Raw genomic sequence first — 13,821 nt, forward strand, 5'->3', positions numbered from 1 at the left:
AGGGCCGTCTGGTGAGACATCTCACTTCATGTTACTCTGAGACTGGGGTTACGTAAAGTAACCTATAGTTCTCATTCATAACACTCCGTTCGATGTCTCACTATGGGATATTGTAGCTCCCGTATTGCCAGACGAGCTTATCTCAAAGACCACCGACCAACCAGAATTTAACAGGTGGAGTCCCGACTCAACAAGGTGCCCAGCACTGCTCGGGCCACGCTTGGAGCGGATACGCCTAGCCTGTAAAAGCGGACAAAGTGAGCGGCGAAGACCCGCTTGCCGCTGCACAGATGTCTTGGATGGGAGACATCCTGGACAGAGCCCAGGATGCAGCCAGACCCTGATTTGAAAGAGATCGCGGACCCGAAGGTGCCTGCAAACTCTGACTCGTAAGGGTCTCAAAGCAATAGCCTCCACACGACAGTGGGAGAGCCGTTGCTTAGTAACCGGCTTGCCCCCCTTTAAGGGTTAGCCCAGGACACCAGGAGTTGGTCATTATGACAAACACCCCTGATCTGTCCATACAGGTGCGTAAGCACAAACTGGACACAGCAAATCCCACTGCTGTTCCCCGTAGGGACCCAGCGGCTGAGGAAATGTCTCAATATCCATTGGGTACATGTACAGACAGTGTCTGAAAACATTACTGGCTCGCCTGGCGGAAGCCAGGGTCAGTAACCGCACTATGTCAGAGAGACCTGGTGTAGGAATCTCTCGCACTCTGAATAGTGTTAACACCCTATGAGGGAGTCTCACTATATTCAGGTTGTACCACAAACGGGCCAGGCCCATAAGGCCAAGCGCTCTGGGTGTGGGTGAAAAATCTCACCCCCCGCCTGGGACAGTATGCCCCTGTGTAGTGGGAGCTGCCATGGCTGCCCGCACAGCAGCTGATACATCTCCGCCAGCCAGTACATAGCTGGCCAGTGCGGAGCTATCAGGATAAGTGTGTGGCGTTGTTCCCTCACTCTTGCCAGAGTTTGGGGAATCAGAGCCAAGGGTGGGAACGCGTACAGAAGGCCCGAAGGGTGGGGTTCCTGCTCGGTGACGGGCCCATCCTCGGTAGGAGGTGGGCTGCCACCAGCGGTTCCATAGGCGGTATGTGGAGAAGGCCGAGCCTCTCCATACCGTCACAGTCAAGGAAGGAGGCACCCTGGATTGGGGCCTTGTTGCTAAAGGGCCGGTCTCTCCACGAGACCGACACCTCATCCAACATCTCCGGGAAGACCGGGAGGAGTTGCCTCTTTGTCCTCGTTGTTTGGAAAAAAAGTTTTCCCTCGTAACGGGACCTGGAGGTCTCCTTGGCCACTTCGGGCCATGGGATGTCTAGTCTGGCCGCAGCACGTTGACACACGGCTTGTAGGTCCATCATACTGAGACAGGGCGAAGCTGGTGTGCTATCGCCCGAGAGAGCAGCCATCGCTCCAGGCTTTGCAGCCTGAGCTGGTGACATGAAGACGTCGTCTTCTTGCTCGTCCGAATCAGACCGGAGGAACTCAGAGGCATCCTCTTCGTCCTCCATGTAATTCAATTCTAGGACATCCTCCGCGAGGTGAAACCATGGTGAGGTCCAGTCGGGAGCCCCAGCTTAGTATAGCGTGGGGTCCCGTTCCCGCGTCCTTTGCCGCCACCGGGACCCGGCCTGATATGGAGCGGGAAACCGGTTCCGCGGCTGCCGCGGTTGATGAGCCCCAGGCCGTGAAGGCGAGGGACTCAGTCTCTGCGGCGGACGCCCCCCGTGTCTTGGTTGCCAGCCGGCCAACCAGTGGACATGAGGGGATCCTGTCCCGACAGGCTAGCTTGTCGTGCTAACCGTCGGCGAAGGCTCTTTATGGTGAGGTGGGCACAATGCCCGCACGAGCCGGGGTCGTCGATAGCCTCCTGGGCGTGTTCCAGCCCGAGGCAGGACGAGCAGACCTGGTGTGAGTCTGTGCCTGCTATCTTCAACCCGCAGTCGCAGAACCGAGCCTTCGAGTCCCTGACTCCTCTGGTGTGAGGGAGAGAGGCGTCCATGGAGAGGACCCGCTCTTAACAGGTATGTCGAGAAAAGTGTCCCAAACTGTCCTTTATCCGGAGAAAAAAGGTAGTGTGGGTCCTTTCCTCTCAAAGAATATTACCTGGTGTGGCAATATTCTTTAAATCCTTTTATCCTCCGGGGAATAAAAAAGAATAAAAAACGTCCTCGCTACCGTGGTGTCGGCAGTGAGGGAAAAAAGCACAAGCTAGCAACTGGTGTGTTGCTAACTTGCAAGTCAAAATCTTACCTTACTTCCGGAAGAAGAATTCGGCGAGGTTGACTATAGTACTTCTTCTGTGAGAGAATAGGGTAGCCGGCTAACGCCCGTCGACCGAAAATTAGCTTTGGGTTCAGTCTGTGGACTGTTAAGCTAGCCCGGCTACCGTTCGAGATGTGCTCTGAAGCGAGAAGAGGTGTTTGAATGACGCATGCGTCGTGGCGCAAGCTACTTATAGGGGGTGATTTCCCCTGACGTTGACGTCAAGATCACCAGCCAATCAGGATTGGCGTAATGAGATTGATGCTTCTGTTTGCTCCGCGATGAGGCGCATCCCATAGTGAGACATCGAACGGAGTGTTATGAATGAGAACAGCAAACTTTCTTGGTTGAATGTTCTTTTTTTTTTTACCCATGAAACCCAACTCCCTCCATGCACATACTATCTAACCCTGTGAATATAGTCTAACCAGGAGAAAGTACATATCCCCTGAAAAGTACTTGGGGAGGCATCTTTGTTGTATAAGAATGCATTTTTCAGGAGCCCATGTTTGTAAAACCCCCCGAGTTCAGCACTACAAGTCTGAAATCTCGGCACAGCGATAGTAGTTACTAATCATTGATCCCCACAGCGTCATTTTACAGATATGTTAAGGCCATTTTGTGCTGGGAAGTCGTAAAAATCTAAATGATGGCTTGTTCCGAAATTATACGTATAGCTCAAGGCTTCTGGCATTTGGCTACATCATACCTCAGCCTGATAAGAAGGCAGCATGCCTCAAAAATTCTGCAAGGGGCTGATCTGCACTGTGATCTACAACTTTCTGTGCTGTGTGGAGTATTTTACTGGATAATGCTACCTCCGAGCATTGTGATTAATCTCTGTACTCCCTCCTGAAAATGCCATTATATCTGTGTGTCCCCAGTATAAAAACATTAAGCAGATGCAGAGGAAATCTATCACTCATGTATATGGAACAACAGCACACAGGCTGAAATGTTCACAAGGATTGTATGGTCATGATGGAGTGTTAATTAGTGCCTCCCTGTATATTAGACACTGTTGTAATTTATTTTCTCACAATTAGTCAGTCATGCCTTTACGTTGTGCTAATTATATAGAAATGAGCAGCTTAATCCAAGCCAAACTTCCTGATGCTGGCTATAAATTATGTATAGCACCAAATATAACCAACTAGCAGGAGAGGCAGACTCATTTAAGGGTGGCCTCCTGGGTAGGGAGACTGTTTCTTCATGGTTACAGGTTTGATGCTTAAAATAAGTTTGGCTTGTTACCATGCGTTTCAATTGAGGAACTACTGACCAGCCTGTTGAGCTGAAAACATATAAACAAGTTACATTAACTATAAAAAATATGGCTAAATAATCTAAGGTTGTCTGTGCTTCGCATGACAATATGGAATTGAATCAGTTTCCTTCTCAAGATAACATTCCTTCACACACACACACACACACACACACACACACACACACACCAACACACACACACACACACACAACAGACGGGAGAGGCTACTCATCTGAGGTGTTTATGAAATGGGAGGTGGGTGGTGTTTCCTGAGATGCAGAGACCAAGAGTAACGGTACATGGTCATTGAGAGAGAGAGAGAGAGAGAGAGAGAGAGAGAGAGAGAGAGAGAGAGAGAGAGTGTGAGTGTGTGTGTGTGTGTGTGTGTGTGTGTGTGTGTGTGTGTGTGTGTGTGTGTGTGTGTGTGTGTGTGTGTGTGTGTGTGTGTGGTGTGTGTGTGTGTGTGTGTGTGTGTGTGGTGTGTGTGTGTGTGTGTGTGTGTGTGTGTGTGTGTGTGTGTGTGTGTGTGTTGGGGGCTGTTGTTTTGTTATTTGGATAGGTGGTTAGATTACATTAGGTTAAAAACTGATGTTGGCAACTTTTTCAAAATGTTATTCCAGACTTAAGCGGATCTAGTCTATTTTATTTTTAGGATAAGGTTTCGATATCAATATTGTACCAAATGATGATATAAAATAATGTTAATGGGGTCAATAGTAGCATTCCTACAGTGAATTATTCTGCAGTAAAGTTTAAAATGGTTATCATGATCACAAGCAAGACACACACAGGCTGAGCAGGAATTGTAAATAAAAAAACTCTTTCATAAAAGTCTTGTAAAAAGGTAAATGTTGAGTTCACTGCTTGTTTAAGATATGTAAACCAAAAAAAGGCTACACATTTTTGGGAAAGTCTGAAACAATGTTCATACTGACAAGTAAATTGGAGCAAATGGGCATGGCTGATATATCTATAACATGTTCTGCTTAATGTCAGTTTGTTCACTTGCATACAATTGGATGGATTGGTTTGATACTAAGTGATTGATACTAATGAACTAAAGACAGAAAAGTCATTCTGCTAACCGCTAATGAAGAACACTCTGTCTTCCACTGCTGGGTATAGCACTCATTTTTCACACACACACACAGCTCTGATTCTAGTTAACTCCCTTGAGATTTTGCAGCTTGCATTCAGCACCAAAACAAAGAAAGAGAAACAAAATAAAGTCATATTTAAATAGTTATCCAACACTATTATTATTAGCCAATTAGAACGATAACCTACTGTTTAAATAACAGTTGCAGTAATCAGAAATGTTGTGCTTACACTGATTATAATCAAAGTACGGACTGCCTGCAAGCTGTCCTTCTCAGCAGGACATTGTCAAATACATTGATTTAAAAAGAAGAGGGTAATGTCCTCAACACATATTTTGCAGCTTGGCCGACAGACATTAGCATCGGGGTTAGGGTCAAGGTAAATTTAAGATCAGATGTAGAGTTAGGATTAGATTAAGGATACATATAAAATAGAGGTCATTAGGGTGAGCAAATGGGGAATTAATGAGCTCTGGGACGATCCTGTGTGTGTTTGTGTGTGCGCTCTAGGAGTGGGGTTGCTATATATAGGCATCACTGTTATTTCTGCTCATGACAGTTATAGCTGCAATGATAGTGGTGGGGTGGGGGGGGGGGGGGGGGGGCTGTGGGTGAGAAGGGGGAGGAGGGGGGATGGTACTGGAAGCCTGACAGTTGATTAGTCTCCATTAGTTTGTCAGGCTGACTAGACTGGATGGATGCAGGAGCCGGGGAGCGTGGGCGTCTGGGGGCCAGGCGGGCTTTTCCGTCCTCCCTCATATGGGACAGTGTACGGGTACCTCCCTTTTGTCTAAATGTGTGTGTGTGTGTGTGTGTGCGTGCGTGCGTGCGTGTGTGTGTGTGTGTGTGTGTGTGTGTGTCTCTGGCTCACGGCCACATTATTATCTTCAAGTATTTTCTATAATGGTTGGGGTGGTACTTACTGTAATCAGTTTCCTCTTACTCTGTCTCTCTGTCACTGTCAGCACCCCTTTGTCTATGATTCTCTGTTGTTCGTCTCTTACAATATGTGCATTGTGTTTGTGCCTGTTTCCCGTAGGAGAACATTAAGTTTGAGAAATCTAGTCTCGTCATTGCAGCCCCAGTGGCTTAATCATTTCACTACATCAGCAGATTTTTTTGGTTAAAGGTTAGCATGTTACTACTCATGGCTGTAATTACCTTGTACCAGGTATGTAAGTGTAGGTAATGATTCATGTGCCTGGCCTTTTTCTACAGGAAACGTATTAAATATTTAAGACACAGTCAAGGATTATGATTATGAAAATAGTCTCTGGTAGAACTGTTGGTGGTGCACATAAATAGATATTTAGAGTGCTCCCAAAATCAGGGATAAGCTTTTCCTTAACAGATGGCTCACAGCTGAAAACTGGCAAAGTAAAGGTACTTACTAACAGACACAAATAGTGAACTGTGTTACTAAAAAATACCAATGTCCTCCAATCATTCCTTAAAAGGTTTTCTTCTAAAGAGAAAACGTATGTTCCAATGTGGTTCCTCACCGAACCATCACTGTCAATTCAGCATGTGGAAATGACAGCAGGCAGAAATCACTCTTTCCCTTGGCCGTTCAGCTTAAACGAATCAGTGCAAGAAAAGTACTTGGGAAACACAGGCCATCTACTGAAGTCAGGAGGGCACTCACAGAGGCTCTTTTCATTCATCATCTTTATCTCATCTGATCATTCCAAAACACTTGAATGAAGTAAAGAAATACGCGATCAAATGTTACTTTGTTTTATCTATGTAACTCTAAAAGGGCTTGTTAATCCACAGCATTACATTTTCCGTTTTTTCTTTTGAATGACTAATACAGACTCCTGTCAGAGTTTTCTCCCTTTCATTCGAGTGCTGGACTCACCTGCTGGTTGGCTGGGGACTGTAGTCTTTACGGTGTAGTTAAGTGGAACGTTTGGCCTCAGTTGCCAATAGTTTCTAGATGTTGGGTTGCTGTGACTCGGACTTTAAACCAAACATTTTTCTTCTTTGCAGCCTTTTGGAGGCACATCTGTACTTTTTCTTTTACCGTCACCTGTCAATCAGGGAAACAATGTAAAGCGGGAATGTATATGTGTGTCATGCATGTTTTAATGTAAAACAATTACAAATATAATAAAATAAAAATAACAGAGTAGTACTAGTGGTCAGAAATTCACTTAAAAATAGAGACTTTGCAATTTACCTTGTAAAAAAGTACAAAATGTTCGTCTTACAAAAAAAAAAGGACTTTAGCTCTCATACAGCCTAACTTGGGAAGGTACTGATGGTGGCTTATGCGTTTTCTTCTTCACTCTACATTCAAAAGGGAAATGTAAAATGCTATTATCCCACAAATGTCTGTTTAACCTTTGTGTTACTCCTACTACAATGATTAATCAGCTTGTATTCTTTTAGGGATGTTGATTTTATCAGAACTTAGAGGCCAATTTTAAAGGTATCGACCTTGTTTTTGGCTTATTGTTGTCCGCTTTATTCCCCCCAAATTGTATATTGTTTTCATGTCTTGACACTCAGATAAAGCACAAAGAATCTTCATATCACATTCAATTATATTAAAGGAACAAGTCATGGAAATAGATGTGTTAATTCCTTTGTACAGTGATGTGACACGCTAAAAGAAATGTGTTTGTTTGAACCTGTTTACCAGTAGGCAGCATCTAAAACAATTAGACTGTCATATGAAAACCAGAAGAACCTGGGAAAAGCAAACGTTTTTTGCTAATACAGGAATCATTATTACTGTCACTGTCTAACCTTGCATAAGAAAGGAACATCTTTAATGTAGCAGCAGGAAAATGTTCTGCATCAGCGTTTCTAACTGGAAAGAAATGAAGGCTGACTTCACACTTCTCCTTCACCTCTCTCTTCTTGGGAAATATGCCCTCATGATGTTGAGTTCCCTTCAGCATGACTACTCCACTGTGAATAATGTTTGTAATAATTTCTTGCCACAGTGTTGGATCATAGCTTTCTACAACTGCCACCACAATGGCCCTGCAGGCTATTATAACCAGCCAACTAATGTAACAAAAATAACAGCTTTCACTGCAGAAATAGTGATGAAAGGCAGAGTAAATCGGTTCAAAGCTGCTGGTAATAAACCCCCTCTGCACCTAATACCAGTATCAGCCCACCAATGAGTTGTTGCCTTATGTTACTGTATCACACAGTTAGCTTCATGGTCACTCTGCTACCATGTATCCGCCTCTGAAAGGACTGCAGTAAAACAAAACAGAGAGTCTGTTTGGTATTGAGATCATGACCCTACAGGGAGCTGAGAAAGCACCTTGCTGTTGCTGTTAGACGGTGTGGAAAAAAGTAATTGTGTTACAAACACAAGCACAACAGACTCTGGGATACAGTATGTGGCATGAATCTCATTTACCAAAATGTGATTTTAAAAAAATTGAATTGTCACGACAAATTTAAAACGTGATTAATGCGTCATCTCTTCCCTAGTGGACAGGTTAGGGAATACTGGAAACATAAAGATGTCGCCCTTGAAATCAAAGCTGGTGAGCAGACATGTGAAGCCTACACACACACAGGCCCAGACACACACCGTTTGATATCATCTCAGGAGCTAGACACATCATTTATATGCAAAACCCCCGAGCCCCGAGTCCCCTCGTTAATATGAGCTGTAGCGGTGGCGGCAGGTGAGTGACACGCAGGAGTAGCCTTTCCCCCCGTCACTCCACTCAGATACAAGCCCGAGCTGCAGGAGAGGTCAGCAGGAACGCCGCACGCTGGAGTGGCTTTCCGAAGCGAGATTAGTCCTGGGATGGCGGGGGAGCCGGGATTTATCCCCTGGCTCCTCAGCTTGAGAGGTGGAATTGAATCGCAGTTATTGAAGGGGAGAATGACATTGAAGACTGAATTCACGGTCATTTGGTTTTTACATTATATTTCCATTATATTCCTGCGGCCCAGGGTGTGGCTGCGCAGCTCAAATCACAACATGATTGTAAATTAGATGCAGACAGAAGTGAGTTGAATTGGAAATGTGTTTCTGATGGTGTGAGAAAATCGAAATGAGCAAGCGGTGATTATATATTGGAAAAGAGTGAATTAATAACCCAGACCTCCTTTGGAACAGACAGGTCTTTGCACACAGAGAAAGGTTTTCAATGTGATTACCATTCAAGTGTGGAATGTTTAGAAATGTGCATGAAATATGCATCAGCTGCCGTAGAGGCTTGTGTTGCTGCTTCTTGTTTCTGCATCTTTCTCCATCCACGGTTAGAGGTATACTAAGTGGATGCTGCTTGTATTGTTTCAAGGCAGTCAGGCAGCAAAATGCCAAGCCATCGTTTGCGGAGACAAAGATGTCCGAGCAGCATTTTAGGCGTGTGACAAAGAGCTCAGCAGGTTCCATTCGTTAAGCTTCAAACAGTTGCAAATGCTGACAAAGTTTTCAGAAACAGGAAACGCAGATTTCTGCTAGGTTCCTTCCTCTTTCTCCCTCACCGCCTGTTTCTCACTCTGCAGTATGTTTAAGACTAGCTCTCCTTGTAATGCGTCATACTCACTACAGACTATTTCCTGTGTCTGAAGGCTTTGTTGTTGCAGTTGAATGAACTCAGTTTCCACTATGCGGTATGTGTGTGTTTATGTGTATGGTGTTAGAGAAAATGCAATTTCCCTTGCTTTAGAAAAATATTCCTCTCATGATGCCCTTCAGGCCTGCACGATGAGTTTGTAACAGGGGATGTAGGGGATATGAGATGGAGGGTCAGAGGGTGAGAAAAACTGAGAAAGATATAAATAAAGCAATAAAGTATCACAAAGTTACATTCAGAGACATTTTAAAGTTTGCCAAGGGCACTTATTAATCTAGGATCCTAAAGAATCCTAAAATTACAGTAATGGCCGCACTCTCTGCACGACCTTGTCATCAAACATCTCAGTGCTTCGGCAAAATAACACATCCGAAGGCTCCACGGGCTTTATTTTTGAGATATGAATTCTGCATGTGGGTGGGGAAGCTGCGTGCGTCATTAGATGAGCAAGTGAGTGTGAGTGTCTTGAAGAGAGAGGAAATGAGGGGAGAAAGATGGAAACCAAGATAGAGACTGTGTAGTGGGTACGGCTTGTATTTTGGTGACATGCCTTTTAAGTCTCAGAACCTCTGTGTCTGCCTCTGTGTTAGTTTCTCTTGTGTTTAGGTGTGTTTGTACACTGCTGTGTTTTATCCAGCCTGCCCGCTTATTGCCTCTTCTAACGTGGCCTCTGCTGTTTTCCTGCCTGCCTGACAGACAATACGCCCGAGCGCCCCCTCAAAGCTTATTGGCTCTTATTGCCATCTCACTCAGATCCAATATGCCAGTATTGATTGTGTTGAAATGCAATCAGGGTCTCCACAGCAGAGGAGCAAACAATCTAAATTTAACAAAACACCTCCGCTGGCCTTCAGCCCGGCCCTGATGGCACCTCCCGAAGAGGATCAAATGTATTTATGTGTGTGGAGAAAAATGGAGGATCTTCCACGCGGTCACAGCTATTGTTAGATGCTCTCTTAAGAGGCCTTGGAGGCCGCACAAGCAGAATGTGCAGGAAGTGACCTCATCCTTGACCTAACTTCCTGGCAAGTGGGTGTTTTCAGCGTGTTGTCAAAGCAAAATATGTTTTTGGAATCAATGTCGGATCTCAGAAGTCAGATAGCGGACAAACTCGTAGGGAACTTAAACTAATGTGTGAAAGCTCAAGTACATAGCTGATGTTTGTTGACCATTAAAAGGCTTGCCATGGACTTTAGGGAAAGGCATACTTAGCATCCCTTAAACTGTTCTCAGCGCATAGAGGAACAATTATGATAATTCAGCTGAAGTGAAAATAAACAATCATCAAAAATTGAGTTATGAGTTTTCTCCCAACGGCGATAAGTATTTTAGCACAATGACATTCTCAATATTTCCATACTTTTTCTTGAGAGGGAGAATGCTGTGAACACCGTGAATAAAAACAATTATTTGTCAGCTTGATAATGAAGTTCAGCTCCTCACCGCTCAAAGTCTTAAATTGCACACTCTGTAAAACTCAGTGTCCTTTTCAAATCAATTTACAAACAGGTAGTTAATAAAGTGTTGTTTTTAAATGCCATGAATTTATTTTGAGGGAACATGTCGCTACCTCCTGAGACTCAGCAATTACTAAAAAAAAAAAACGTTCTGTCCTCAAAAAACAGCAGCCTTGTAAGCAAGGATGACTCATAATATTAATATTAACTAGTTTGCTTTCCGCTTTATTTTAAAGGCCATCAATCATTATGTTAGAAAAGGTGTCATTTTTTGGAAGCAATAAACTGAAAGGAAAATGAAAGTGTTCAGTTTTCCAGTATAATAGACTGACAACAAAACAAAGGTTTGCCTTGATGAGGTTTAGTGCATGCGCAGGAGCGTTTCCATTAAGACTGGATATAACACAACACTGCTTATGTGTGGTATTGGCTTCAGTCGGGACCACCACATATTTAATAGAGAGGTTGGATACAAATGTAATTAAGAGGCACTGCGTTCTGCATCTCTGAAATGTGCACTAAATGATAATACAACCAGTGAATGATTCCCGTATTGATTGCCCCCTCTTTCACTGAATTAACATTTTTCTCCTTTTAAAATGTTGGCCTGGCATAAATGGGAGAACATCCAGTCCAATTGTCAGTCCTTTTGCAGTTTGGTTGTGTTTTTCCTCGTGCAAATCTATTCCCACTGCCATTAAACACCTCCAGAGGAGACGTCCCAAGCTTCTGAAGGTATGTGAACCCCTCCCACCACTCACGTTACGGAGTCAATAAGGCATTCTTCAAAAGCAGATTTGAAGTTCACTCTCGTTAGTAAAAAATAAAAGACAGAAGCAGTGTTCTTCCTTCTGCTGGACAACTTCCCCACTAGACCAAGAAAGCAGCTTTTCAGTGAAGCCCACAGAACTCACTGCATCAATAAGTAAAAAATAGCTTTTTTATGTGTATTTGACAAATGGGGTGAGAAATGTGTGGAAACAACAAAGTCTGTTGAGCAAAGTTGAATTGACTCTCTCGAAAGACTCAGCATCTTCAGACAGCACTGAGTCACGCTCCAGCAGGCTGTGTACACTGTGGCCCTGCAGACCTTTAATGTGATTTCATTCATGGGAGCAAGGACTAACAATCTGCCCGAATCCATCGTCAACAAAACTGGAATGGAGACGCTTCAAACCTGCTTGTGTTTTCAACCTATCACATCAAGGGGAAGCATTCAAAAATAGCGTGCTGATTGGGGTCAATTTGTGTGCACGTTACAGTTTGATTGTGCTTGCACCCACGTGGGATGCAGAGAGCGTTTTGTCGGCGTGATGGATTTGCAGTCGTGAAAGAGAGATGAAGGAAAAGCAATCAGAGTTCACCGTCCCCCGCTGCAACGTGAAGGCATAATTCTCTATTCTTCTGTGATGAGAAAAGTGATAGCTCCCTGATAGGTAGAGTGTATACTCCGTGATTATGTGAAAACACACTGTGCAGAATCTGTCACCTGCTGAGCAATTAAAGTGCACCGGTCACATACATGCAGAGTAGCATATTTGAGAAGATGTGTGTGCGAATAAAAACAAACCCCTGCTAACTCAAATTACCAAAAAATAAATAAAAATGAACAAAGGAAAATAATGACTTTTGAGTATATTCTATAAACCAGTTTGCAGATGTATAGTTTCTGTTTTGTTACACTCCTGAAAACAAAACACGAGGGCTTTCTTATCTATGTGAGGTAAACACAGTGCCTTTTTGCTTGTTCTATTGTTATAAACATAGACAAAAGACGGAGGCAGGTGTTACAGAGGCACAGCAGGGAGTTAATTATTAAATAGAAACCGCGCATGTGCGCTCACTCCGTCATGATTACGCATCCTTCTCATATTTCCCTCAGATGTCTGGCTCTCTTTGGGTCCACCATTGTTTCCATAGAGTCGAATGACAGTTATGTGATGCAGGTTTGTCTGAACAGAGGCCACCTGTTGCTCAGCAGGGTCTTCCATCTGGTGGGAGATTAAGGTGCGGGTGCGGAGGCCGACTATAATTTTACTTAATTACTTCTGAAGAGACCGGGTGATGAATTAGCACTGTGTATCTATTAGCATACGCTCAGTCTCTTATTCCCTATGCCTATCTAGTGCCCCCCAGAGCAACTCGCACTTTTCTAAAAGCATCCATCTATTCTCCTCCACCTCAATGTCTGAATCAGGATTAGATCATATATTGTTGTGCTCGGGCTAGGCTAAATTCATTTATATTAGCCGCACTAGCAGAAATATCTCAGCAGCTAGATGTTTCGCCCAACCTGATCTCACCAGAATGCGTGACTCCACCACGACTTCTTAACACCACAATGCGTGGTGGAGTCACGAACTTTGTTACATTTACGTGTCAAACAACCCCAATGTAAAGTGAATGAGGCTCCTTTGTCGTGGTGCACACACGCATTTCTACAACGTCCCGCAGTGAGCTTTTATTCTATAAAACGTTTTTTTAAATCTACTTTATAGCTTGTAGTAACTCACGGGAGGCTTCTTTTATTTTATTTGTATTCATAATAATTTTTATTTTTCGTCAGAATGTAAAAATTACATTAGTTACGAATTTGTGTTCTCAAAAAACAGTGCATTGTGTGTAATGCAACTGTGATTTCTATTAAATTAGTTAGTTTTTAAGGAAGGCCAGAGCTTCAGCTGTGTCAAATAGATTGTTCCCTTTAGTTAACGTTATTTAAAAGATAATGATCAATCATGTCCCCTGTATTGTATTACGAGCGTCCATTCCCATTGGATAACGGAGAATTGTACACCCGGAAGTAAGTGTTCTCCTTACTGTCGATTGATTTTACAGTGATATCTGCACTACTCATCAACTCAAAAACACCAGATTATCCTTGTTAATTACACAACATTGATTGGTTTGAATTGTGTGCAATGCTTTTGTATTTTCCCCCTTCGATTCGGAGAAACAAATGTTTTTTCGGAGTTTTAGGATGGCCGAAGACACTACACTACCCAGAATCCTCAGCTATCGCTTGGGACTACACCATGTGCTTAGCTTGACAAAACCGTGATCAGTCCTCAACCTCTATGATTGGATGTTGGAGTGGCAGTGCGCGAAGTTTACACTGAGCGTCAAAAAGCACCTTGAAATGGAATGAAACCCATCAAC

General features: G+C 43.7%; 1 protein-coding gene across 3 annotated transcripts in view; it reads left to right on the top strand.

Moving 5' to 3' along the window:
• LOC117460670 (raftlin) overlaps nucleotides 1-13,821 on the top strand; it is a 139,655-nt gene that overhangs the window by 46,976 nt on the left and 78,858 nt on the right. The gene's annotated exons all lie outside the window — the stretch shown is intronic.

This window comes from Pseudochaenichthys georgianus, chromosome 16, assembly GCF_902827115.2.
Source record: "Pseudochaenichthys georgianus chromosome 16, fPseGeo1.2, whole genome shotgun sequence".
Lineage (NCBI taxonomy): Eukaryota > Metazoa > Chordata > Actinopteri > Perciformes > Channichthyidae > Pseudochaenichthys > Pseudochaenichthys georgianus.